Source organism: Artemia sp. Qi Xiang Cuo, chromosome 2 (assembly GCF_049724085.1).
Source record: "Artemia sp. Qi Xiang Cuo chromosome 2, ASM4972408v1, whole genome shotgun sequence".
Taxonomy (NCBI): domain Eukaryota; kingdom Metazoa; phylum Arthropoda; class Branchiopoda; order Anostraca; family Artemiidae; genus Artemia; species Artemia sp. Qi Xiang Cuo.
The window spans coordinates 52,588,003-52,614,685 of record NC_142795.1 but is presented as its reverse complement, the minus strand read 5'-3'; the positions used below and the strand labels follow the sequence as shown (position 1 = coordinate 52,614,685).

The window sequence follows — 26,683 nt, the reverse complement described above, 5'->3', positions numbered from 1 at the left end:
GCCAATATTCAAAAGAAGTTCCCTGTACCAGCAAAGTCTATTGCACCTACTTTCCCCCAATCCCCTCCATGGAATTGGTCATTTCCCGTAATAAATACTGAATTTTCAAAATGGACTAAAGATTTAACCCCCATTGCTTTTGTCCAGAAATAATTTGCAGAACTTAATACAATTACTAATAAAAATCACTTCCATATATTTGTTGATTGTTCAAAAATGAATTAGAGGGTTGCAAGTGGTGTTTTCCTTCTTCACCTGAAAATTGCAATGGGCGAGAGATTATTTAATAATTTATCTATAATGTCTGCTGAGTTAAATGCCATAATCATGGCATTAGAACACCTTAAGAAAAACCAACCTTTGATTAAAAATTCAAATAATATTATCATCTAATACGACTCTTTATCAAGCCTTGAGTTGCTGGCATCAGCTCCTCAATATAATTTGGACATTGACACTTATCATTGTCTCAGTATTATTGATAATCTTGCTTCAAGTGGCATAAAAACTTACATTCAGTACATTCCTAGCCACTCTGGCATAAGTGGTAATCATCAGGTTGATGAAATAGCAAAAACTGCTATAAATATTGACCAGCCAAGTGGGAGACCAATCCCAATTAGAGATATTTACCGATGGAGGCTATCAGATATTAATTTTAATAAGATTAATCCTATCCTTTCCCCCTTTCCCAATAAGTATCTTTCCAAAATTTATCATAGAATTCGTTCTGGAACAAAGGGACTAAATTTCCTTGCATTCTCATATAATTTTTCTAATTCAAGTGGTTCAATTCCCCTGTCCCCTCTTTGCAGGAATTGTAATATGAATAATGAAAAAATTGACCATTTCCTATTTTAATGTAATATGATGTCTTCTGCAAAGCATACCTTGCTTTGTAAACTGTTAAAATGCTTCAAACACCACAAAATCCCACTATCAGCCAAGAGCCTAGCCAACTATACCTGTACACAGAGCATAGAAATCGACATCTATCGACTTATATTTGAACTCCTAGAGTCGAAAGATCTGCTGAAAGATATCTGAATATATCTAATAAATATGAGGCAGTCAAGCCAGTAGCTCTGTAGCCCACAGAGTGAAGCAAAAGGAAAAGGGCTAAATAGTTTTACTGAAAAGCCCGCCTGCTGTTAAATAGAAGAAGAAGACAAGTGAAGAAAAAGAGAAGAAGAAAACACAGGCTACACAGACACACAACACACAGGCTAAAGAGACACACACAGCCCGAAGAAACAAACAAAGCCCAAAGAGACTCTGAATCTCTTTGAAAAGGTGTAAAGCCCTGTAGAAATGTTTACCTATATGCATGGGGATAGTCACTCTCTTTGAAAAACCAAACCAGACTATACCCATCAAACCAGACTATACCCACCAAACCAGATTGTACTCACCAAACCAGATTATACCTACCAGAAACCTGTTTGGTACGGGGGCGTACGCAAAGTAGTACCTTGGTTACTACTTGCTAGCTGGAATGATCTCTGTAGTCTGTACCCTCCAGTTGTCTTTCCAACATTTCCAACCATTTAAGAAGAAGTAGATTAAGTAGATCACCGCTAAATTAACAAGTGAAGAAAAAGAGAAGAAGAAAAGCACTTGAATAACTTCATTTTTAAGAAATTTAAAATAAATTTCTTGTGAACTATCATCTCAATTAATCAGTAGTTTTACCGAACCAATCGTGCTCAAATCCTCCTCAGGGCCATACTGTGGTGTTTTATTTTGTGGAGGGTGAATATTTCCCCACAGTAGAGTGCAGGCGGTCTTTTATCATTGTAATATCCTTTCTTGTTTAAGTTTAAAGCTTATTCCAATAGGCAATGCTTAGAAGTCCTAAAAAAAAATGTCCCCCCAGATCCCACCGCAAATACCAGTGAAATTGATACCCATCTTGGCTGGTCAAGCTCACTATCACAAAGTTCACATGATAGCTCCAATTCTGAGAATAGGACAATGGTCAGTGTAGGGGCTAATGTCACTATAAATGATGATAATGGGTTTCAAGAGGTCCTTTCTAGAAGCTCTAAAAAAAGGGAAAAAATCTCCCCAATCAAAAGCATTTCCCCTCTCCCCGCCCAAGATCCTCCCTCCCAAAACTTAGGAATTTACCTTAAAATTTCTCCTATTACCCCCTTTTTAAATAAAAAAGATTACTGCAATAAGAGTTGCAATTTTCAAATTGCTAAAATCAGTGTTCTCTCTTAATATTCACCGTGATGGATCTCTGCTAATAGCTGTCCAAGATCAGAAATCAGCAGACACAATAATTAACCTAAAATCTCTTCTGAATACCCCAATTAATGCATCTAAATGGAAGCCAAAACAATCCCCAACAAAAATAGTAGTTTATAATGTTCCCCCAGAGATACCCATTCAGGAGTTAAAAGAAGGGCTCTCAGATAGGGCTGGCAACACAATCCCAGTTGAAGATGTTACCCAACTTGGTAAACCTAACTCTAATGGCCTAAAAACAAGTAGATCCTTCTTATTTACACTGAAGGAAAAAATTAATATCCCAGAAGAGTTAGTCCTATTTGGGCAAATGAAACCGCACAAGGAATACAAACCAAAGCCTATCCAGTGTCAGAAGTGTCTCAAACTGGGACACACAACAAACAAATGCAATGAAATTCTCCTAGAGTGTAGTAATTGTAAAGCATTCCATCCTAAAGAATTGACAACTTGCAACTACACTCAGCCTACATGTATCAATTGCAAAGGCCCACATGAATCTACCAATAAATCACTATGCCCTGCATATAAGAAAAGAGCATTAACGCTCCAAATAGCAACAGAGAAGGTCATTCCATACCCCTTTGCAGCAATGGAAGCAAACGCTGCCCATCAATACTAAATAATGCCCGTAATGAAACCAACCAAAACCCCCAAGTCAAACGCCATCAATGCATCAAGTACCCCGTATAAAACACCATCCTCTCAGCCCCCAAGCTTACATCCCTATCAGAAGGAATCACTAAGTCAACAAGTCTCCTTGTCTGGTGAGAGGGGGTCAACCTGGGCCCCCTTCCAAGAACAAACTAACCAGAAACACTACCATGAATTAATCCCTTAACTGACAAACAGGATGCACAACCAAACATGCAATTCCCAAATATATGCTTATTCATTCTAAACTGTAATGCAGTTCAGGCCATGAACATACATCAACTACAGAAAACAAAAAATCATTGCAGAATTGGCAAAAATCTACATCCCTGATGATATGCTCATTCAAGCAAAAAAAGATCTTGCTTTACTATTAACAAAGCTGAACATTGATACACAGTCATGTGAAAAATAAATCAACAACACAACACATATCAATACTCCAGTGGAACGTAAGATCACTCACATAAAATAAGTTGAATGAACTAATATCTTTTATGGATAATAAATCCATTGATATTGCTTGCCTCCAGGAAACTCATTTAACCCAAAATCAATAAATTAAGTCTCTGGGATATACTATCCTGAGAAAGGATAGATCATCAGAGAGAAAAGGAGGTGGAGTAGCTTTATTAATTAAAAATAATATAAAATTCTGTGGCATCAATTTTCCAGATTTTGCAAATGATGTTGATGCAATTGGTATCAGTGTTTGGCTGAATAATACAAAAACCTACATAATAAGCTTTTATAACCCTAATGGCCAAACTACAGATGTCATGGATTTCTTTAAATATATAAATAATTCTAATATGTTAAAAAATATCATTATTTATGGAGATTTCAATGCCCACAGCCTTTTGTGGGGGAATAAACCAGCAAATAAATCTGGTAAATCGATTCAGCATATGACTTCAAATAATATTGAATTAGCTGTTGCTACCCCTCCAAACCTGAATACATATTTCAACCCCAAAACTGGCAGATTCTCTACAATTGACCTACAAATTGTGTCATTAAACATTTTGAATAAAATTTATATAAATAAAATTGATAGTCTATGTACTGACCACTTTGCTATAGTTTGCTCCCTAAATGAACCTGCTGAAACTCTATCACATACCTCCAAATATATCAACACTAAAGCAAATTGGTCTATGTTCCAAAATAAACTAAATGATGAAATTACAAGTTTCACCCAAAATTCATGCATTTCAAACACAACAGTTGACACGAATGCTGAAGTCTTGACATCTTTACTAATAAATACAGTTAATCATGCTATCCCCAGGACAACACCCAAGAAAACCTTCCCTAAACACATTCCTAAAGCATGGTGGACAAATGAGTGCCAAAATAAATGGAGAACAAAAAAGGAAGCTAGGAGAGCATTCATAAAAAAACCATCACCTACTACATATTTAAAAAAGTTACAAGCAGAATCTAATTTAAAAAGGACTATAATAGATGCTAAATATAATTACTGGAATAATTTGGCAAATAATCTCTCCAGAGAAACACATGAGCCAATTATACATGAAATTATAAGCCACATCTGTGGGAAAAAGACTTCCCCCAACCCATTCCTGTATGAGCTTATACATAATAATACCCATTATGACAATGATAATGAAAAAGCTAAGCTATTTGCAACTCTTTTTGTTAATAAGCTAACATCACATAATCGAAGAAAAATATCCCCAATTCCTTTGAACCCGAGTTACCAACCACGCCCAGGATCCAAGTACATAACTAATCTATTCTCAGTCCAGGAAACGAATAATGAAAAACATCGTGTTAGAACTAAAACTAGTGGTAGCTATTACAATATGCACCCTACATGGATAATGAAACTGACCCTATCATGCAGTCAGGAACTGCTAAATTGTTATAGTCCCGGTTTGGCATCATCTATGTTCCCCAATATATGGAAATGTTCGTCCCTCCTACCAATCCTAAAGAAAAATAAACCCAAAGATAACCCTAAGTCCTATAGGCCCATAATGATTACTCCTGTGATGGGGAAAATAATGGAGAAAATGACCTATTACCGACTCCTCTGGTTTGTTGAAAAAAATAATATGATCCCTCACACTCAAACTGGATTCAGGAAACACCACTCCTCAACAGATGCTTTCATTTTGCTAACAAATGCAATAAATGAATCATTCTCAAATAATAATGTCCTAGTTGCAGCTTTCCTAGATTTTGAAGGGACATATGACAATTTGAACCACCAAATCCTTTTAAACAAACTTGCAAACCTTGGACTACCCCCCAAGCTAGTATCTTTTATAAAATCCTTCATAGAAATGCGAAGTTTCATTGTTTGTGTTGGTTCAGCCTCTTTACCCCAAAAGACAACAGCCAAAAGCCCACCTCAGGGAGCAGTCATCTGTTGCCTCCACTTTGCCCTATGTCTCTGGGAAATGAGTCTCATCCACACAAATGTAAAATAATCTGATGATCTGGTGCTTCGGTCATCTGGCAACACCTTTGAGATAGCACAGTCAAATCTGCAAAAGTCACTTTTCAAATTTAAAAAATTCTCTCAACATTCAGATTTACCCATTGCACCTACCAAGTCTTCTTCTTCTAATTCACAGCAGGCGGGCTATTCAGTTGGTACTATTTAGCCCTCTTCTTTTTGCTTCACTCTGTGAGATAAGATAAGATATTTATTTCGAGAAATTACTATCACAAGCCCTGAAGGGCCGAATTCGAATTTCGAAGTCCATAAAAAAACAAACAAGCAAGAAACTCATAACAAAAGCACAACAATTTAAAGATTGGCAACCAATGAAAAAAAAAATAAAAATAAAATAAAATTAAAATAAATAAATAATCAAATATCAGAATGCTTTATGGTTCCTTTGTCACTTATATTAAAAAACTTCAAAATGGCAACTAGTTAATAAGATAAAAACAAGTCAAACTGAAAAAAAATAAATAATATACACATTAACAAATGTTTAAAAAACAACATAAAAAGGGGATAGGGAATAAAAAAAGAGTATAGAGAAAACCGAGCTGTTTCTTTTATTATATAAGAGAAACGACAAAATTTATGTACAAATTAACCACTATTTATTAAATCGGTAGAAAAAGGGATAAAAGATTTGTTATACCACGAGGAAGTACAGAGAATGGGAGATAAGGTGGGAATAGGCTGTGACATAGTTCGTGTAGGACGATTTCTATCAGTTACATGATATTCAGGGAAAAGGCTCGCATTACGGGGGTTCAAAAGTGCAAACTTACCAAAATGGAGGCAAAAATCATCTCTTTGTCTCTCGAGGGTCTCCAGGTTTGAAATATTTAACAAATACAAATACGGTATCTTGCCCTCTTTAAAAATAATTCTTAGAGCTCTCTTTTGGACATTTTCAATTTCTTGTGTTACTTCATTAGAGAGGCCAGGGTGCCACACAGGACAAGTATACTCTAATATGGGATGCACAAAAGAAATGTATACTTGTAGTAAATGTGATTGGGGGCAACTGAATTTATTTAAAAGTTTAAGGAAGGAAAGCGAGGAGTTTGCTTGTCGTAGGATATTATTTATATGGGCATCCCATTTCAAATTAGAAGAAATTGTAACACCAAGGAGTTTAAGAGATGTGATAGAGGTTTCAGGAGGAATAGGATCAAGAAAAAGGGGAGGAGATTTAAGGAAACTTACTGAGATTATTGCGGATTTAGAAGGGTTAACTCTCATGTCAAGGGAAGAGGCCTCACAGGCAATATCTTGGAGTATTCCCATTGGGTTGCTAAAGATGTTTTTATGACATATCTCTAAAACTGTCAAGTCATCAACAAATTTCCATCTATTGTCATAAAGGGTTGAAAGGCTGTTAATCATAAGAGAAAAAAGGAGAGGGCCTAGAATAGTCCCCCGAGGAATGCCATTAAATATGGAGAGGTGATCTGAGAAACAATTTAGATATTTAACTGCTTGAGATCTATTAGAAAGAAAAGAGGCAACGAGCTTAACAAGGAAAGTTTCAATGTGGAATTCATTTATAAGTTTATCTATGAGTAAATTGTGGTTAATCAAATCAAAAGCATTTTGAAGATCAATAGAAATTAGATTAAGCCAAGTGTTAGGTTTTTCAAGTAATTTACCCATGGTATCAACAAGATGGATCAGGTAATGAGAGGTTGACGTGGATTTGAGATTACCAAACTGTCCAAGATCAATGAGGGGGAGGACTTTCATCTTAAGCCAGTCTGCAAGAAAACTTTCATACAATTTTGAAAAAATCGAGGTGAGGGTAATAGGACGAATGCCATCAAAGCCAGGCTTTCCATTTTTCTTTTTGATTGGGGTAATAAAGCCTTGTTTCCAATATTGAGGGAACTGTCCAGATTCGGTAATTTCATTGAACAGGGTGGATAGGGGTTTTGAGAGGTAATCACTGAAAGCTTTAATCAGAGGAACGGGAATATCTAAAGGGCAAATGCTTGATCGTTTTAGTTTTTAAATTTTTTTTGCAACATCAAATTCATAAGATAGTGGTGGGAGACTCTGGACAATAGAAGCCAAAAACTTATTGAGGTTATTAGCTGTGGTCTTTGGAGGTTCATTTATATTAAAAATTAGTTGTTCTTGACTCTTGCCGGTAAGTTTTTTAATTTCAGAGTACCAGTTCTTTGGTTTATCATGGCGCAAGTATTTAATTTTATTTTTATAATAGGCTCGGGCAGCTTTTCTAATTTGACTTTTTAATTCCTTTCTTAACTTATTTGCTTCAGCTAAATTACCCCTCTTAAATAAGCTTATTTTTGTGCGGATTAATATTTTTATGTGATTATTTATGTAAGGTTTATCACTGGAGCTACACTGTGGGCTACAGAGCTACTGTCTTGGTTGTCTCTTATTTATTAGATATTCTCAGATATCTTTCAGTAGATCTTTTGACTCAAGCAGTTCAAATATAAGATGATAGATATCGATTTCTGTGCTCTGTGTGCATGTATAGTTGGCTAAGCTCTTGGCTGATAGTGAGATTTTGTGGTGTTTGAAGTATTTTAACAGTTTACAAAGCAAGGTATGTTGTGCAGACGTCAGCATATTACATTCAAATAGGCAATGGTCAATTGTTTCATTAGTCATATTACAATGCCTGCAAAGAGGGGACAGGGGAATTGAACCACTTGAATTAGAAAGCTTATATGAGAATGCAAGGAAATTTAGTCCATTTGTTCCAGAACGAATTCTATGATAGATTTTAGAAAGATACTTATTGGGAAAGGGGGAAATGATAGGATTAATCTTATTAAAATTAATATCTGATAGCCTCCATCGGAAAATATCTCTAATTGGGATTGGTCTCCCACTTGGCTGGTCAATAATTATAGCATTTTTAGCTATTTCATCAACCTGATGATTACCAGTTATGCCAGAGTGGCTAGGAATATACTGAAAATAAGTTTTTATGCCACTTGAAGCAAGATTATCAATAATACTGAGACAATGATAAGTGTCAATGTCCAACTTATATTTTGGAGCTGAGGCCAGCAACTCAAGGCTTGATAAAGAGTCGGAATAGATGATAATATTATTCGAATTTGCAATCAAAGGTTGGTTTTGCTTAAAGTGTTCTAATGCCATGATTATGGCATTTAACTCGCACACATTATAGATAAATTATTAAATAATCTTTCACCCATTGCAATTTTCAGGTGAGGAATGAAAACACCAATTGCAACCTTCTCATTCGTTTTTGACCCATCAACAAATATTTGGAAGTGATTTTTATAGGTAATTGTATTAAGTTCTGCAAATTTTTTCTGGACAAAAACAATGGGGGTTAAATCTTTATTCCATTTTGAAAATTCAGTATTTATTATGGGAAATGACCAATTCCATGGAGGGGATTGGGGATCCCCTCCAAGTCAAAAATAATCCAATTTCACCGAAAGCGAAACCATGGTAATGCAAAACTAACTCTAAATGGAACAACTATTCCATATGACAATGATATTACTTACATAGGTTTAATGCTCGATCAAGAACTTAAATTTTTATACCCACATTTCAAACTCAATAAAAAAATGCTATAGAAAAACAATTATGCTAAAAAGACGTCTTTCCACACCCTTGGGATGAATATATCTCACATATAAGACCCCATATTGACTATGGGCTCATCGTCTATGGTGCATGTGCAAAGACCCAGATGCAAAAATTGAAACAACACGAAATGATATAATACGTCTCATATTTGGTCTTAGGAAACCCCCAAGCACCAAGTTTCTGCTTATGGAGAGTGGATTAACAACAATAACAGAGAGACGTAGCTTTCTCTTGACAAAACATCTTACAAAAATTGAATCAAATAGCTCACACACCCTACATAATTGGTTAAGAAATCCAGCCATGTATAGACGCATGGCAGATGAGTATGCCAATATTCAGAAGAAGGTCCCCATACCAGCAAAGTCTATTGCACCTAGTTTCCCCCACTCCCAACCGTGAAATTGGTCAATTCCCAAAATTAATATTCATTTTTCAAAGTGGACTGAAGATTTAACCCCCAGAGCTTTTGTCCAGAAAAAATTTGCTGAACTTAATACAGTTACTAATAAAAATTACTTTCAAGCATTTGTTGATGGGTCAAAAATGAATGAGAAGATAGGAAGCGGTGCTTCTCTTTCTCACCTGAAAATAGCAAGTAGTGAGAGATTATATAATAATTTATCTATAATGTCTGCTGAGTTAAATGCCATAATCATGGCATTAGAACACCTTATGGAAAACCAACCTTTGTTTGCTAATTCAAATAATATTATAGTATATTCTGACTCTTTATCAAGCCTTGAGTTGCTGGCCTCAGCTCTTCAGTATAAGTTGGACATTGACACTTATCATTGTCTCAGTATTTTAGATAATCTTGCTTCAAGTGGCATAAGAACTTATTTTCAGTATATTCCTAGCCACTCTGGTATAAGTGGTAATCATCAGGTTGATGAAATAGCCAAAAATGCTATAAATATTGACCAGCCAAGTGGGAGACCAATCCCGATTAGAGATATTTACCAATGGAGACTATCAGATATTAATTTTAATAAGATTAATCCTATCCTTTCCCCTTTTCCCAATAAGTATTTTTTCTCAAATTTATCATAGAATTCTTTCTGGAACAAATGGACTAAATTTTCTTGCATTCTCATATAAGTTTCCTAATTCAAGGGGTTAATTCCCCCTGTGCCGTCTTTGCACGCATTGTAATGTGAATAATGAAACAATTGAACATTGCCTATTTGAATGTAATATGCTGATGTCTGCACAACATACCTTGCTTTGTAAACTGCTAAAATGCTTCAAAAACCACAAAATCTCACTATCAGACAAGAGCCTATCCAACTATACCTGCACACAGAGCATAGAAATCGACATCTATCATCTTATATTTGAACTCCTAGAGTCGAAAGATCTACTGAAAGATATCTGAAAATATCTAATAAATATGAAGCAATCACGCCAGTAGCTCTGTAGCCCCCAGAGTGAATCAAAAGGAAAAGGGCTAAATAGCATTACTGAAAAGCCCGCCTGCTGTTAAATAGAAGAAAGAACAAGTAAATTGTTAGATTCATATATATGTTATAATTCTAAATTATTACAATAATGCTTGGGCTTCATCTATGTTCCCCAATATCTGGAAATGTTCGTCCCTCCTACCCATCCTAAAGAAAATAAACCCAAAAATAACCCTGAGTCTTATAGGCCTATAATGATTACTCCTGGGATGGGTAAAACAATGGAGAAAATGATCTATTATCGACTCCTCTGGTTTGTTGAAAATAATAATATGATCCCTCACACTCAAACTGGTTTCAGGAAACACCATTCCTCAACAGATGCTTTCATATTGTTAACAAATGCAATGAATGAATCATTTTCATGTCCTAGTTGGAGCTTTCCTAGATTTTGAAGGGGCATATGACAATGTAAACCACCAAATTCTTTTAACTAAACTTGCAAACCTTGGACTACCCCCCAAGCTAGTATCTTTTATAAAAATCTTTTATAGAATTGCGAAGTTTTATTGTTTGTGTAGGTTCAGCCTCTTCACCCCAAAAGACAATAACCAAAGGCCTCCCTCAGGGAGCAGTCGTCAGCTGCCTCCTCTTTGCCCTATATCTCTAGGACAGGAACCTCCCCCACAAAAATCTACAATATGCTGATGATCTGGCACTATGGTCATCTGGCAACACCTTTGAGATTGCACAGTCAAACTGCAAAAGTCACTTTTCCAATTTGAAAATTTTTCTCAATATTCAGATTTACCCATTGCACCCATCAAGTCAAAAATAATTCAATTTCACCAAAAGTGAAATCATGTTAATCCAAAACTAACTCTAAATAAAACAACTATTCCAGAAGATAATCATATTAATTACCTAGGTCTCATGCTTGACCAAAAACTTAATTTCCACATCCACATTTCAAACACAATAAAAAAATGCTATAGAAAAACAAATATACTAAAAAGACTTCTTTCCACACCCTGGGGCTGTAAGGAGAAAACCTTACTCCATGCAAAAAATTGAAACAACACAAAATGATATAATACGTCTCATATTTGGTCTTAGGAAACCCACAAGCACCAAGTTTCTGCTTATGGAGAGTGGATTATCAACAATAAGGGAGAGACGTAGCTTTCTCTTGATAAAACATCTTACAAAAATTGAATCAAATAGCTCACACACCCTACATAATTGGTTAAGAAATTCAGCCATGTATAGAGGCATTGCAGATAAGTATGCCAATATTCAGAAGAAGTTCCCTGTACCCGCAAAGTCTATTGCACCTACTTTCCCCGATTCCACTCCATGGAATTGGCCAATTCCAATAATAAATACTGATTTCTCAAAGTGGACTAAACAATAAACCCCCATTGCTTTCATCCAGAAAAAATTCGCTGAACTTAATACAATTACTTACAAAAACCTTTTTCTGATTTTTGTTGATGGGTCCAAACTGAATGAAAAGGTAGCAAGTGGTGCTTTCCTTCCTCATCTGGATATTGCAAAGGGTGAGAGAGTGTATAATAATGTATCTAGAATATCTGCTGAGTTAAATGCCATAATCATGTCATTAGAACACCTTATGAAAAACCAATCCTTGATTGCTAATTCAAACAATATTATAGTTTATTCTGACTCTTTGTCAAGCCTTGAGTTGCTGTCTTCAGCTCCTCAGTATAGGTTGGATATTGACACTTATCATTGTTTTAGTATTATAGATAATCTTGCTTCAAGTGGCATAAGAACTTATCTTCAGTATATTCATAGTCACTCTGGTATAATTGGTAATCAGAGCAGAAATTCACATGAGTAGGGCTCAAAACCCCTATGCCTTCCCAAGGCCAGAACATAACTTGCACTTTACTGAAATTAATTTTTTCTTTTATAACTTTAGTAAATCAAATAATATTAACGTTTTGATTACTAAATATCAGTATATGTATATTAAACTGCTAATGCACATTCATTTGTATTTTTTTTTTCAGTAAAGTTCAAATTCTGGTCTGTCCTTGGAATGGCACAGTGGTTTTGAGCCTTACTCATGTTAATTTCTGCTCGTTTTGAGTTTGACTTGGTTATTTATTGTAATTTCTGTTCGTTTTGGGTTTCATTTATTTATCGATGCTGATTTGTGGTAGTTTCACATTTGGTAGATTATTTGATTTTTATTTTTGCTGATTTTTGGTTTAATGGAGTTCTTTACTTTTCTCTGAAAAACTTATTTTGTGGAAAATTTTTTTTAATTAATTTCTTTCTGTTTTATATTGAAATTGCCTTTTCAGAGAAAAAGAAAATAATTCTTTAAATCTTTTCGTTTTTTTTAAGACTTTATAGTTTGATTTGTTATTTGTAAGCTGGAGAAAAATTTTCGGCAATTTTTAACAACATACACTCTTTTAAAAATCTGGACACATTTAGTAGTGTTTAATTTAGTTTCATACCTCCTCTAGTTGACCTGAAATAGAACACTTGATACCATTTGCAAAAAAATCTGTTTACTTTCTTTGATAGCTTGGATACACTTACTCTATTTTGATTTTGTTAAATTTTCAGAGCAGAACTAGCCCCGAAAGCTTGAACATAATACCCTCAGTCATTCTTGGGATACTGCTAAGATGCCTTATTGGGAATTACCATTAGTTACCCTCCAATCACTTTCGAATATTAAAAAGGGCATTATCCCTTTCTATTTTCAACCGAATGAGCCCTTTTCGAAGTTCCTAAGACAGCTTCTTTGATACGAAGTGCCATGGTAAATAATAATAATAATAACTAATAATAATATTAAATAATAAATAAAATAATAAAATAATAAAATAATGGTAAATAAAATAATAATAATAACACTAATAATAATACATTATACCCACATCAATCTTTACTATAAAAATATCAAGCCTTCCAAACACTTTCGACTATTAAAAAGGGCACTAGCCCTTTCAATTTCAAATCAAATGAGCCCTTTTTGAGTTTCTACGACAACGCTTTCTATAAACACCTTATATGCCCCCAGGGCATAAATTACAACCCTTGCCCTGAGGGCTGTGAGGGGGTTGTTATCCTCAAAGACGTAATTTCCAGAACTTTCAACTACATTAAACAAAATGGCTATCTAAAAAAATGGATTGGATGTGTCTGAAGAAATTGTGGGTGTGAGAGGGGCGTTAGTTGCTCTCCAATAACTTTCAACTATTAAAAAAGGCACTAGCCCTTTCAATTTCCAATCAAATCAGCCGTTTTGAAGTTTCTACGACAATGCTTTCAATAGAAATCTTATATTCCCTCAGGGCATAAATTACAACCCTTGCCCTGAGGGCTGTGAGGGGGTTGTCATCCTCAAAGACCTAATTTCCAGAACTTTCAACTACGTTAAACGAAATTGCTATCTCAAAATTTTGATTGGATGTGTTTGGGGAAATGGTGGGCGTGAGAGGGGCGTTAGTTACTGTCCAATCACTTTCAACTATTAAAAAGAGGCACTAAGCCCTTTCAATTTCCAATTGAATGAGCTCTTTTGAAGTTTCTACAACAACAATTTCAATAAAAATATTATATTCCCCCAGGGCATAACTGACAACCCTTGCACTGAGGACTGGTGGGGGGGGGGGGGGGGTTGTCTTCCTCAAAGACCTAATTTCCAGAACTTTCAACTATGTTGAAGAAAATTACTGTCTCAAAAATTTAATTGGATGTGTTTAGCGAAATGGTGGGCGTGAGAGGGGGTTTTGCTGCCCTCCAATCACTTCCGAATATTGATGTTTTACTTTTATAACTTTAATAAATCAAATAATGTTAAAATTTTGATTACTAAATATCAGTATATGTATAATAAACTGACTATGCGCATTCATTTGTATTTTTTTCAGTAAAGTGCAAATTATGTTCTGGCCATGGGAGGGCATAGGGGTTTTGATCCCAACTTATGTTAATTTCTGCTCGTTTTGAGTTTGACTTGGCTATTTATTGTAATTTCTGTTTGTTTTGGGTTTCATTTATTTATTGATGCTGATTTGTTGTAGTTTCATGCTTGGTAGATTATTTGATTTTATTTTTGCTCTTTTTTTGTTTAATGCAGTTCTTCACTTTTCTTTGAAAAACTTATTTTGTGGAAAAAGTTTTTAAATTAATTTATGTTCGTTTTATATTGACGTAATCTTTTCAGGGAAAAAGATAATAATACTTTAAATCTTTTCGTTTTTTTAAGACTTTATAGTTTGGCCTGCTATTTGTATGCTATAGAAAAATTTTTCAGCAATTTTTAACAGCATACACTCTTTTAAAAATCTGGACACAAATAGTAGTGTTTAATTTAGTTTCATGCCTCTTCTAGTTGACCTGAAATGGAAAACTTGATACCATTCACAAAAAAATCTGTTTACTTCCTTTGATAGCTTGGATACACTTACGCTACCTTGATTTGGTTAAATTTCAAGAGCAGAAGTAGCCCCAAAAGTTTGAACATAATACCCTCAGTCATTCTTGGGATACTGCTGAGATGCCTTATTGAGAATTAGCATTAACACAGTGCATTTTGATTTAGTCTTAAGGCAACATTTCGTTTTTAAACATAATAGGTAAATAGGATGGTGGGTGTGGGATTAGTTGCCCTCTAACCACTTTCGACTGCTAAAACGGGCACTAACCCTTTCTATTTTCAATTGAATGAGCCCTTTTTGAAGTTCCTATGACAACTCCTTTGATACGAAGTGCCCTGGTCTAAACAACAATAAACAAAAAATTATACATTATACCCACATCAATCTTTACTATAAAAATGTCAAGCCTTCCAATCACTTTCGACTATTAAAAAGGGCACTAGGCCTTTCAATTTCCAATTGCATGAGCTCTTTTTGAGTTTCTACAACAACACTTTCTATGAAAACATTATGTGCCCCCAGGGTATAAATTACAACCCTTACCCTAAGGGCTGTTAGGGTGGTTGTCATCCTCTAAGACCTAATTTCCAGAACTTTCAACTATGTTAAACAAAACGGCTATCTCAAAATTTTGATTGGATGTGTTTGGGGAAATGGTGGGCGTGAGAGGGGTGTTAGTTGCTCTCCAATAACTTTCAACTATTAAAAAATGCATTAGCCCTTTCCATTTCTAATCAAATGAGCCCTTTTGAATTTTCTATGACAACGCTTTCAATAAAAACCTTATATGCCCCCAGGGCATAACTTACAAACCTTGCGCTCAGGGCTGGCGGGGGGGGGGGTGTCATCCTCAAAGACCTAATTTCCAGAACTTTGTACTATGTTGAACAAAATAGCTATCTCAAAATTTTAATTGGATATGTTCTGGGAACTGGTGGGCGTTTTTCTAGAAAGCTTTTTCTTCTTTTTGAAAAAGTCTGGTTAATTAGCCACTTTGGATACATGTTGCTTATCTAACTCCAAAATAATTCAGAAATTATCCAACTCCTTTGATACAAAATGCCCTGGTATGGAAGAAGAAAACCCTGGGGGGTTTGGGGGGTTTGTCGTCCTAAAATACATAATATCCAGAACTTTCAACTACATCAAACAAAATGGCTATCTCTAAACTTTGATTGAATGTGTTTGGGGAAATGGTGGGCGTGAGAGGGGGGTTAATTACTCCCCACTCACTTCTGACTACTAAAAAGGGCAATTTCAATTTCCAATCAATTGAGCCCTTTTTGAAATTTCTACACCAACTTTCTATATAAATCTTATATGCCCCCAGGGCATAACTTACAACCCTTGCCCTGAGGGCTGGGAGGGGGTTGTCATCCTCAACAACCTAATTTCCAAAACTTTCAACCATGTTGAACAAATTGGCTATCTCAAAATTTTGATTGGATGTGTTTGGGGAAAGTGTGGGCATGAGGGGGGGGGGGTTTAGTTGCTCTCAAATCACTTTTGACTATCAAAGAGGGCACTAGCCCTTTTAATTTCAAATCAAATGAGCCTTTTTTGAAGTTTCTATGATAAGCTTTCTATAAAAACCTTATATGCCCCCAGGGCATAACTTACAATCCTTACCCTGAGGGCTGTGGGGGAGTGTCCTCCTCAAAAGAATAATTTCTATCTGGAAATAAACTATGCTGAACAAAATGGCTGTCTCAAAATTTTGATTGGATGTGTTTAGGGAAATTGTGGGCATGGAAGGGATGTTATTTGCCTTCTAATCACTTTCAACTATTAAAAAGGGCACAGGCCACTCCAATTTCCAAATGAATGAGCCCTTTTTGAAGTTTCTACAACAACTTCTTCAATACAAACGGCCCTGGTCTAAAGGAAAATAATAATAAATAATACATTGTGCCAACATTGTTCTTATATACCCGCAGGGCATAACTTAAAACCCTTGCCCTCAGGGTTGTGAGGGAGTGTCCTCTAAAACAAAATTTCTATCTGGAAATCAACTATGCTAAAGAATATGGCTATCTCAAAATTTTGATTGGACGTGTTTGAGGAAATGTTGGGCATGGAAGGGGTGTTAGTTGCCTTCCAATCACTTTGACTATTAAAAAGGATACTAGCTGTTTCAATTTCCAATCGAATGAGCCCTTTTTCAAGTTTCTATGACAGCTCCTTTGATACAAAGTGCCCTCGTATGGAAGAAAAAAAAAATAATAACATTGTTCTTTACTTAGGCAGTGCGATTGTGCTGCCTATGATTTAATTGTGATAAATCAATTTTGTGGGTTATATAACTTTTAAAAAATGGATTTATAATCAAATAGTGAGTTTGAAACCAAGGTTTTAAGTCCTTTTTTATACCCAAAAACTAAATTTTTTTTTACCATTTAATGGGTTCAATAAGGGCTTAAATTTGAACTTGTGGTACCATATAAATTTAGGAGCACTCCAGGTCATAAGGAGACAGAGTAAGAAAACAATTCTTACTTCATAATATGGAAAATAATCCTAGATAACATATTTTCTAGGGGGAGAACCTTTATCCTCACTTGTTTTCTTTTTTTTTCCTTCTCTTTCAAAATTTGCAAAACAAACATGAAATCAGCCCTGCTTTTGATACATTTTTTGTCTGTTTTCAAATTTGTGCTGAATAATATGCCATCCTAAAAAATTTTCTTATAGATGGCAATCATCTGTACCTACAACCACTCCGCATTATTGATGGCATTATTTAATCCACTTACAGCACATCATAAAAAAAAATATATGAAATTACAAACAGCCAGGACGAATACCATGTACAAAAAAAAAATTATAGGATGGCATATCATTTTGCAAAAACTTGACAACAGAAATAACATGTAACAAAAGTTTGTTTTTTTTCATAATTTTTTTTTGCAAAGTTAGAAAAAGGAGGAAAAAAAGAGAAAGAACTGAGGATAAAGGTTCTCCCCCTGGACAATATGTTGGTAAATTTTTGGCAGTTCATATTGTTGACTTAGAAATAAAGTGAACATACCACTCAATGCCTTTTTTTGTGCTCTTTATGAATATAATAATCACTTCTATTGGAAATTCAAATTTACCCACCCCAACCTCCCTAATGTGCAAATATATACCCTGAATTGTTACCACATAAAGAAGTTATCAAAACTAGTTAAGTTATTGAAAAGTTGTTAAAAATATATAACTAGTTTATAAATAAGTTGTTCAAGAGTAACATATTCCAAAAATACTTATTTATAACAATCCCAACCTCATTTATAAAAACGCAACTCAAATATAAAACGTTTTCCTACTGTTTCAAGTTTTCAAATGCCATAAAAAAAAATAGTGCTGAATTTTGCAATTCAAAACTTTGCCATTGACAATTCATGGTATATTCCAATTCAGGGTATATTAGAGGAGTGGAGGTGGGTAAATTTGAATTTCCAATAGAAGTGATTATCATATTCATAAAGAGTATGCAAAAAGGCATAAAGTGGTATGTTCCCTTTATTTGTAAGTCAATAATATGAACTGCCAAAAAATCACCAATGTTATCTAGGATTATTTTCTATATTATGAAGTAAGACTTGTTTTCTTAATCTATCTTCTTATGACTTGGAGTGGTCCTAAACTTATACCAATTTTGTAAGAAAAACAATTATTATATTTGTACAGAGCATAAAAAAAGGCATCAAGTGGTAGGGTAAAAGATCTCTTTTTGGGAAAGACAACTTTTCTTTGGCATTCCAGAAAAATAGCAATAAGTTTTTGGACCACCTCTATTTTACTACAGCATGATGCAATGTGAGGGTAGTAATAAGAACTCCACCCTCTTGGTCAAGTTTTCACCAATAATTTGTCAGCATAAATTAAAAATGTGGTCTCTGTTTTGAGAAGCAATTGAAAAGAAAAAATTATACTTAATATTTGTGATTTATTGATTAAATATCAAACAATAAAAGTTACCTTTTTAGAATTCAAAGAAAGTCAGGCTTCTATTGATATGTGAATAAAACTGAAATACTTAAATGTATATATATATATATATATATATATATATATATATATATATATATATATATATATATATATATATATATATATATATATATATATATATATATATATATATATATATATATATCAAAATCAGATAATTGGTATTTCTAAAGAGGTCCTTGTAGGTAAGTCAATAAAATAATAATTTGATCTTAAGTGTTTGATCTTAAACAATCTGAGTAATAACCATATTGATGTATAGCCTAGTTTCTTAGCTTTTCTCTGATGTATACAATTCTTCCCAATCCCTCTTTGGCAACAAGATGTAAGGGTTTTAATTTTACATAATTTTTTTCAATTGGATACTGGTTCTTTACCCTATGTTCACTTTATTTGTAATTCAATAATACAAATTATAAAATATTTACCCTTTTTTTCTATCTTTTACCTTAAAAATTACCTTAAATCGCACTTGCTAGCGATAGGACGAATCTTTGTAATGATGTCACTTTATCTTTGCTTATCCTGCTTTTTCTGGGGTTAGCAGGTGCAACATATCTGATAACTAAACCCTTCTAATGTATGCTAATTTACATCTCATGAAATGCCAAGAATGAATAATTGGTCTTGTCAGATAGATAGTCTTGGTATCACTGGATCACTGTATGTGTCAATCAAAGAGAGATGGTTTGAAATTGTATTATTTGTAATTGCAAAAGCAGAAAAAAAATTGGTGAGCTGGCCAAGTGGTTTGCAACTGTCCCATCTCACAGGTATGACTTAATTTATATACAAATTATGACTTAATCTATTATTTATATACAGTGGACTTATAAGGAATTGTTTTTTCTTCTAATAACTGGTGGAATAGATGTGATGGTTTCAGGGATGGATCAAGGATTTTTTTTTGGGGGGGGGGGGGTGCAAAATAGGTTGATCTGATAAAATTGCATTAGGAGCAAGTTTAATTAATGCAAACTTGCATTAATTAGGTAAATTACACTACTTTAGACTACGTTAGGGGGCGCCCCCCTCGCCCCCCCCCCTGTGGATCCACCACTTTTTTTCACATTGTGATATTTATTTTCTCAGATTGTAGTTCCTGTGAAACTTGAAAACGGCTAATTACCTGTTTGGCAGAGAGCCGAGACAAGACTAGTTTCATTTCCAATCAATGTTTTTGTATGAAATGGGCAGACCTTTCCTGAACTTTAAAGAATAAACACCTTGGTTTGAAAATCTTTGCACTTTGTGAATTTAGATAGCAATAAGGGTTCCTGATTGAGACCAATTTTAGGACTTGGGTTCTAATTATTGGTTGCTGTGGTAAAAGTTGCCACAATAGCCCTATCCAAGAAAATACCAAACGTCTGTTAAGAAGTGTTTTTTATAAAATTCTTAGGGAGTTTTCAGAAAATTGAAGGACATCACACATTTTAGTGGGAGATCCAAAATTTTATGGGGCTTTATGCTAGAAAAGCTCCTATTATAGAATATTCTTCCAGTTTGTTAACCAGAAAATAAATAAAATGCATTTCTTACTGCTGAGTCTGTATTATCTTAGACCTTTTACAGCACAATTTCTATAATATTTCTAAAACTTTTTTCTAAAGGGGAACTATAAGAAATTTTACATTTTTAGCTATCAGTGTATACAAACAGCTCCTCTTATTTGATCTGCCATCAGCTGTCCAATTGCCCTGGAACATGTATTTTGGCAGAAACTTTCTCAAAATGCCTTTGAAACCAACTTGAGACTTTGAAACCTAATTTTAATTCGCAAAAACATCAAATAATAACATTGCACAACTAATTACCAATTTTCATATATGTATTGGAATAAATTAATTTAAAATTAGTTTCTTCAAAATTTAGTATTTGAACGTTGAAGCCAAGTTTTGTGTTCAAGAGAAATCTGACTCGTCTACCCATGAAAAGATCTAATGACACTTATGTTTATACATTCTCTGGAGCACTTGCACCTTGATCTGGGTTTTTATAATGGGTGATATAGAGAAAGATCATACTGCTAATTATATATAGTGGCCTGGATGCACCAATAATGTCCAGTTTAGAGAAAGCATTTTGCAGTAAGATTACCAATCTATTTTCTCTAAATAGTCTGTTAAAGAAAGTTTGTCCAGAGAGCACTTATTTAGAAAATCCTAGCTTAAGCTTAGTTAGGTCCAAAAATAGCTCAAAAGGGTAAAATTTGGTAAAGTTCTATGAAATCATTTTATTGAGTTAGGACTAAAGTGAATAAACCATTCAATGCCTTTTTTTATGCTGATTATTAATATAATAAGCATTTCTATCGGAAATGAATTTCAGCCCCCCCCCCTATATAGGCCAATTCAGGGTTAGGTTAGGTTGGGTATAGCCTATATCGGGGGGGGGGGGGCTGAAATTCATTTCTGATAGAAATGCTTAGTATATTTGTAATCAGCATAAAAAAAGGCATTAAATGCTGTATTCACTTTATTCCTAACTCAATAATATGATTTCATAGAACTTTACCTAAAACTCTAGGCCTAGGTTACTTTAGCTACTTTTGGGTATCTTGGAAAGAGGTTAGTTTAGGAAAATGAAACTTTCAGGGATGGGTCTACAGGCTAAAGTATGTCCCGGGAAGGTATGTTGAAGCATTTGCCTCCACACCTTCTCTCTCTAGAGGGCATGGGCGCCCATAAGCTGAATTCCAGGGGGGGCAAACCTCGTCTAATTGGCACTTTTAATGCTATATAATAGAAATCTCAGAACAAAAATATAAAAATAAGGCAACATCATTCAGCCAGGGGGGCGGGAGCCCCCCCTGCCCCCCCATATGGGCGCCCATGCTAGAGGGTCCTAAAATTTGCCTACATGACAGGTCTTACCTATTGAAATTTTGATAAAATAACATTTTACTTTAATTTTCAGTTATCAGTTTGTTTTTCTCTGGCTTTAGTTCTGATAATGCAATTTCTATAATTTGAGTAGCCTAGAATTTTAAACCATATCAATTTTTTTTCAAAATTTAATAAATGGACTTGGATATCTTTAAGACCTTATAGGCCTAAGTTGGGATGGAGCAAAGTTGTGAAGCTGAAAACAATTTTGTTGTACTTCATTTAAGCAGAAGATCTATTTTCCAAGGTTTCACTTTTATAACACACACATTTTTAAAGGTCATCAAAGGTCAGGACCCTTTAGAGGGAGAAGGAGTAGAGGTAGGTGTTTCAAAATACCTTCCCGGGACAAACTTTAGCCTGTAGACCCATCCCTGAAAGTTTCATTTTCCTAGCCTAACCCCTTTCCAAGATACCCAAAAGTAGGATTTTACCCTCAAAAGAAACAACAGAGCTGTTACCAACAATTTTCAGGATCAATATACTGCAACAGGTAAACCTGCCTTAGAGCTGCAATTAAAAAAAAGTAGATATTTTCGATAATTAGACATACAACAGTGATGCCAATAGTATGATGCCAACATCTTCAAATTGAAATCGCCAGAATCTTCAGTAAACCCTCACTAAGTAGGCGAAAAACACTAAATTTATTTCACAACTACTATTTCAAAAGTGGAAGAAAAAGAAGAGATTTTTGTTATCATGACAGTAAGAAACTCTATAAGAAAATTAACTTATAAGACTCTATAAGAAAATTAAAACAAATTTTCTTGTGAATTATTATCGCTTCTAATCAGCAGTTATACCAAACCAATCCTGCTCAACTCATCCTCAGGGCTATACTGTGGTGTTCTCCTCCTCATAGTATAGTGCAGACGGTTTGATATCATTCCATTTTTCCTTCTTGCTTTAGTTTTGTTTTTCTCTGTTTAAAGCTTTTTCCAATAGGCAATGTTTAGAAGTCCTCCAAAAAAAATGTCCCCCCAGATCCCATATCAAGTTCCAGTGAAAGTGCCATAGTGAAAGATACCCATCTTTGCTGGTCAAGCACACTATCTCAAAGTTCAAATGATAGCTCCAATTCGGAGAATAGGACAATGATAAGTGTAGGGGCTAATGTAACCATAAATGATGATAATGGGTTTCAAGAGGTCCTCTCTAGAAGTTCTAAAAAAGGAAAAAAATCTCCCCAATTAAAAGCATTTCCCCTCTCCCTGCCCAAGATCCTCCCTCCAAAAACTTAGGAATTTACCTTAAAATTACTCCCACTACCCCCTTTGAAATAAAAATGATCTCTGCAATAAGAGTTGCAATTTTTAAATTGCTAAAATCAGTGTTCTCTCTTAATATTAACTGTGATGGATCTCTACTAATAGCTGTAGAAGATCAGAAATCAGCAGATACAATAATTAACCTTAAATCCCTTTTGAATACCCCAATTATTGCATCTAATTGGAACCCAAAACAATCACCAACAAAAATAGTAGTTTATAATGTTCCCCCAGAGATGTCTACTCAGGAGTTAAAAGAAGGCCTCTCAGATAGGGCTGGAAACACAATCCCAGTTGAGGATGTTACCCAACTTGGAAAACCCAACTCTAATGGCCTAAAAACTAGTAGATCCTTCTTATTCAAACTGAAGGATAAAATTAATATCCCAGACAAATTATTCCTATTTGGGCAAATCAAACCACACAAGGAATAAAAACCTAAGCCTATTCAGTGTCAGAAGTGTTTTAAAACTGGGACACACAACAAACAAATGCAATGAAATTCTCCAAGAGTGTAGTAATTGTAAATCTTTCCATCCTAAAGAGCTGACAACTTGCAACAACACTCAGCCTACATGCATCAATTGCAAAGGCCCACATGAATCTTCAAATAAATCATTATGCCTTGCATACAAGAAAAGAGCTCTAACACTCCAAATATCAACAGAGAAGGCAATCCCATACCCCTTTGCAGCAATGGAAGCAAATGCTGCCCAACAATACCAAATAAAGCCTGTAATGAAACCAACCAAAACCCCCAAGTCAAATGCCCCCAATGCATCAAGCCCCCCCTATAAAACACCATCTTCTAAGCCCCCTAGCTCAAATCCCTATCAGAAGCAATCACCAAGCCAACAAGCCTCCTTGTCCGGTGAGATGAGGCCAGCCTGGCCCTCCCTCCCAAGAAGAAACAAACCAGAAACACTACCAGGAATTAATCCTTTAACCAACAAACAGGATGCACTCCCAAAAATGCAATCCCCAAATATATGCTTATTCATTCTAAACTGTAATGCAGTTCAGGCCATGAACATACATCAACTACAGAAAACAAAAATTATTGCAGAATTGGCAAAAATTTACATCCCAGATGATATGATCATTCAAGCAAAAAACATTCTTGCTTTACTCTTAACAAAGCTGAACATTGATACAAATCCATATGAAGAATAAATCAACAACACAACATTTATCAATACTCCACTGGAATGTAAGATCACCCACAGAAATTAAGCTAAATGAACTAACATCATTTATGAATAATAATTCAATTAATATTGCTTGCCTCCAAGAAACTCATTTAACCCAAAATCAACAAATTAAGTCTCTGGGATATACTATCCTGAGAAAGGATAGATCTTCAGAGAGAAAATGAGGTTGTGTAGATTTATTATTTAATAATAATATAAAATTTTGTGGAATCAATTTTCCAGATTTTTAAAATGATGTTGATTTAATTGGTATAAGTGTTTTGCTGAATAATTTAAAAAACTACATAATAAGCTTTTATAACCCTAATGGCCAAACTACAGATGCCAAGGATTTCTTTAATTATATAAATAATTCTAATATGTTAAAAAATATCATTATTTGTGGAGATTTCAATGCCCACAGCCTTTTGTGGGGGAATAAACCAGCAAATAAAGCTGGTAAATTTATTGAGCATATGACTTCAAATAATAATGAATTAGTTGTTGCTACCCCTCCAAACCTGAATACTTATTTCAACCCCAAAAGTGGCAATTTCTCCACAATTGACCTACAAATTGTGTCTTTAAATTTTTTGAACAAAATTTACATAAATAAAATTGATAGTCTATGTACAGACCACTTTGCTATAGTTTGCTCCCTAAATGAACCTGCTGAAACTTTATCTCATACATCCAAATATATCAACACTAAAGCAAATTGGTCTATTTTCCAAAATAAGCTAAATGATGAAATTACAAGTTTCACCCAAAGTTCATGCATTTCTAAGACAACAGTTGACACACATGCTGAAGCATTGACATCTTTACTAATAAATACAGCTAATCATGCTATCCTCAGGACAACACCTAAGAAAACATTCCCTAAACAAATTCCTAAAGCATGGTGGACAAATGAGTGCCTAAATAATTGGAGGATAAAAAAGGCAGCTAGGACAGAATTCATAAAAAAACCAACACCTACTACATATTTTAAAAAATTACAAGCAGAATCTAATCTAAAAAGGACTATAATAGATTCTAAATATAAATACTGGAATAATTTTGCAAATAATCTCTCCAGAGAAACAAATGAGCCAATTATACATAAATTCATAAGCCACATATGTGGGAAAAAGACTTCTCCCAACCCACTCCTGTATGAGCTTATACATAATAATACCCATTATGACAATGATAATGAAAAGGCTAACCTATTTGCAACTCTTTTAGTTAATAAAATATCAAATAATCAAAGCAAGCTGTCCACAATTCCTATGAACCCTAGTTACCAACCACGCCCAGGATCCGAGTACATAACTAATCCATTTTCAATCCAGGAATTGAATAATGCAATACATCATATTAGGTCCAAAACTAGCAGTAGCTATGACAATATACACCCTACATGGATAAAGAATCTCACACCTTCATACAAACAAGAACTGCTAAATTGTTATAATCACGCTTGGGCATCTTCTAGGTTCCCCAACATATGGAAATGTTCGTCCCTCCTACCAATCCTAAAGAAAAATAAACCAAAAGATAACCCTGTGTCTTATAGGCCCATAATGATTACACCTGTGATGGGGAAAATAATGGAGAAAATGATTTATCACAGACTCCTCTGGTTTGTTGAGAAAAATAACATGATCCCACACACTCAAACTGGATTCAGGAAATACCACTCCTCAACAGATGCTTTCATTTTGCTAACAAATGCAATAAATGAATCTTTATCAAAAAATAATATCCTAGTGGCAGCTTTCCTAGATTTTGAAGGAGCTTATGACAATGTGAACCACCAAATCCTTTTAAATAAACTTGCAAACCTTGGAGTACCTCCTAAGCTAGTATCCTTCATTAAATCCTTCATAGAAGTGCGAAGTTTCATTGTTTGTGTTGGTTCAGCCTCTTCACCCGAAAAGACAATATCCAAAGGCCTACCTCAGGGAGCAGTCCTCAGTTGCCTCCTTTTCGCCCTATATCTCTGGGACATGAACCTACCCCACACGAATCTACAATATGCTGATGATCTGGTGCTATGGTCATCTGGCAACACCTTTCAGATAGCACAGTCAAATCTGCAAAAGTCACTTTTCCAGTTTGAAAAATTCTCTCAACATTCAGATTTACCCATTGCACCCACCAAGTCAAAAATAATACAATTTCACCGGAAGCGAAACCATGTTAATGCAAAACTAATTCTAAATAAAACAACTATTCCAGAAGATAATAATATTAATTACCTAGGTCTCATGCTTGACCAAAAACTTAATTTCCACCTCCACATTTCAAACACAATAAAAAAATGTTATAGAAAAGCAAATATACTAAAAAGACTTCTTTCCACACCCTGTTTTTGTAATTAGGAAACATTACTCCATATTTATAAATCACATATAAGACCCCATATTGACTATGGGCTCATTTTCTATTGTGAATGTGCAAAGACCCAGATGTAAAAAATTGAAACAACACAAAATGATATAAAACGTCTCATATTTGGTCTTAGGAAACCCACA

At 34.6% G+C, this 26,683-nt stretch overlaps 1 protein-coding gene across 3 annotated transcripts in view; it reads right to left on the bottom strand.

Moving 5' to 3' along the window:
* Window positions 1–22,254, bottom strand: part of ND-B15 (NADH dehydrogenase (ubiquinone) B15 subunit) — a 47,420-nt gene extending 25,166 nt beyond the window's left edge. The window contains exon 1 of one of the 3 annotated variants that reach the window (XM_089101784.1): window positions 22,162–22,254. The gene's annotated coding sequence lies outside the window, so the exon portion shown is untranslated. The remainder of the gene's footprint in view (window positions 1–22,161) is intronic. The other 2 variants (XM_089101790.1, XM_089101794.1) reach the window with 2 other exon arrangements.
* Window positions 22,255–26,683: the final 4,429 nt, after the last annotated feature.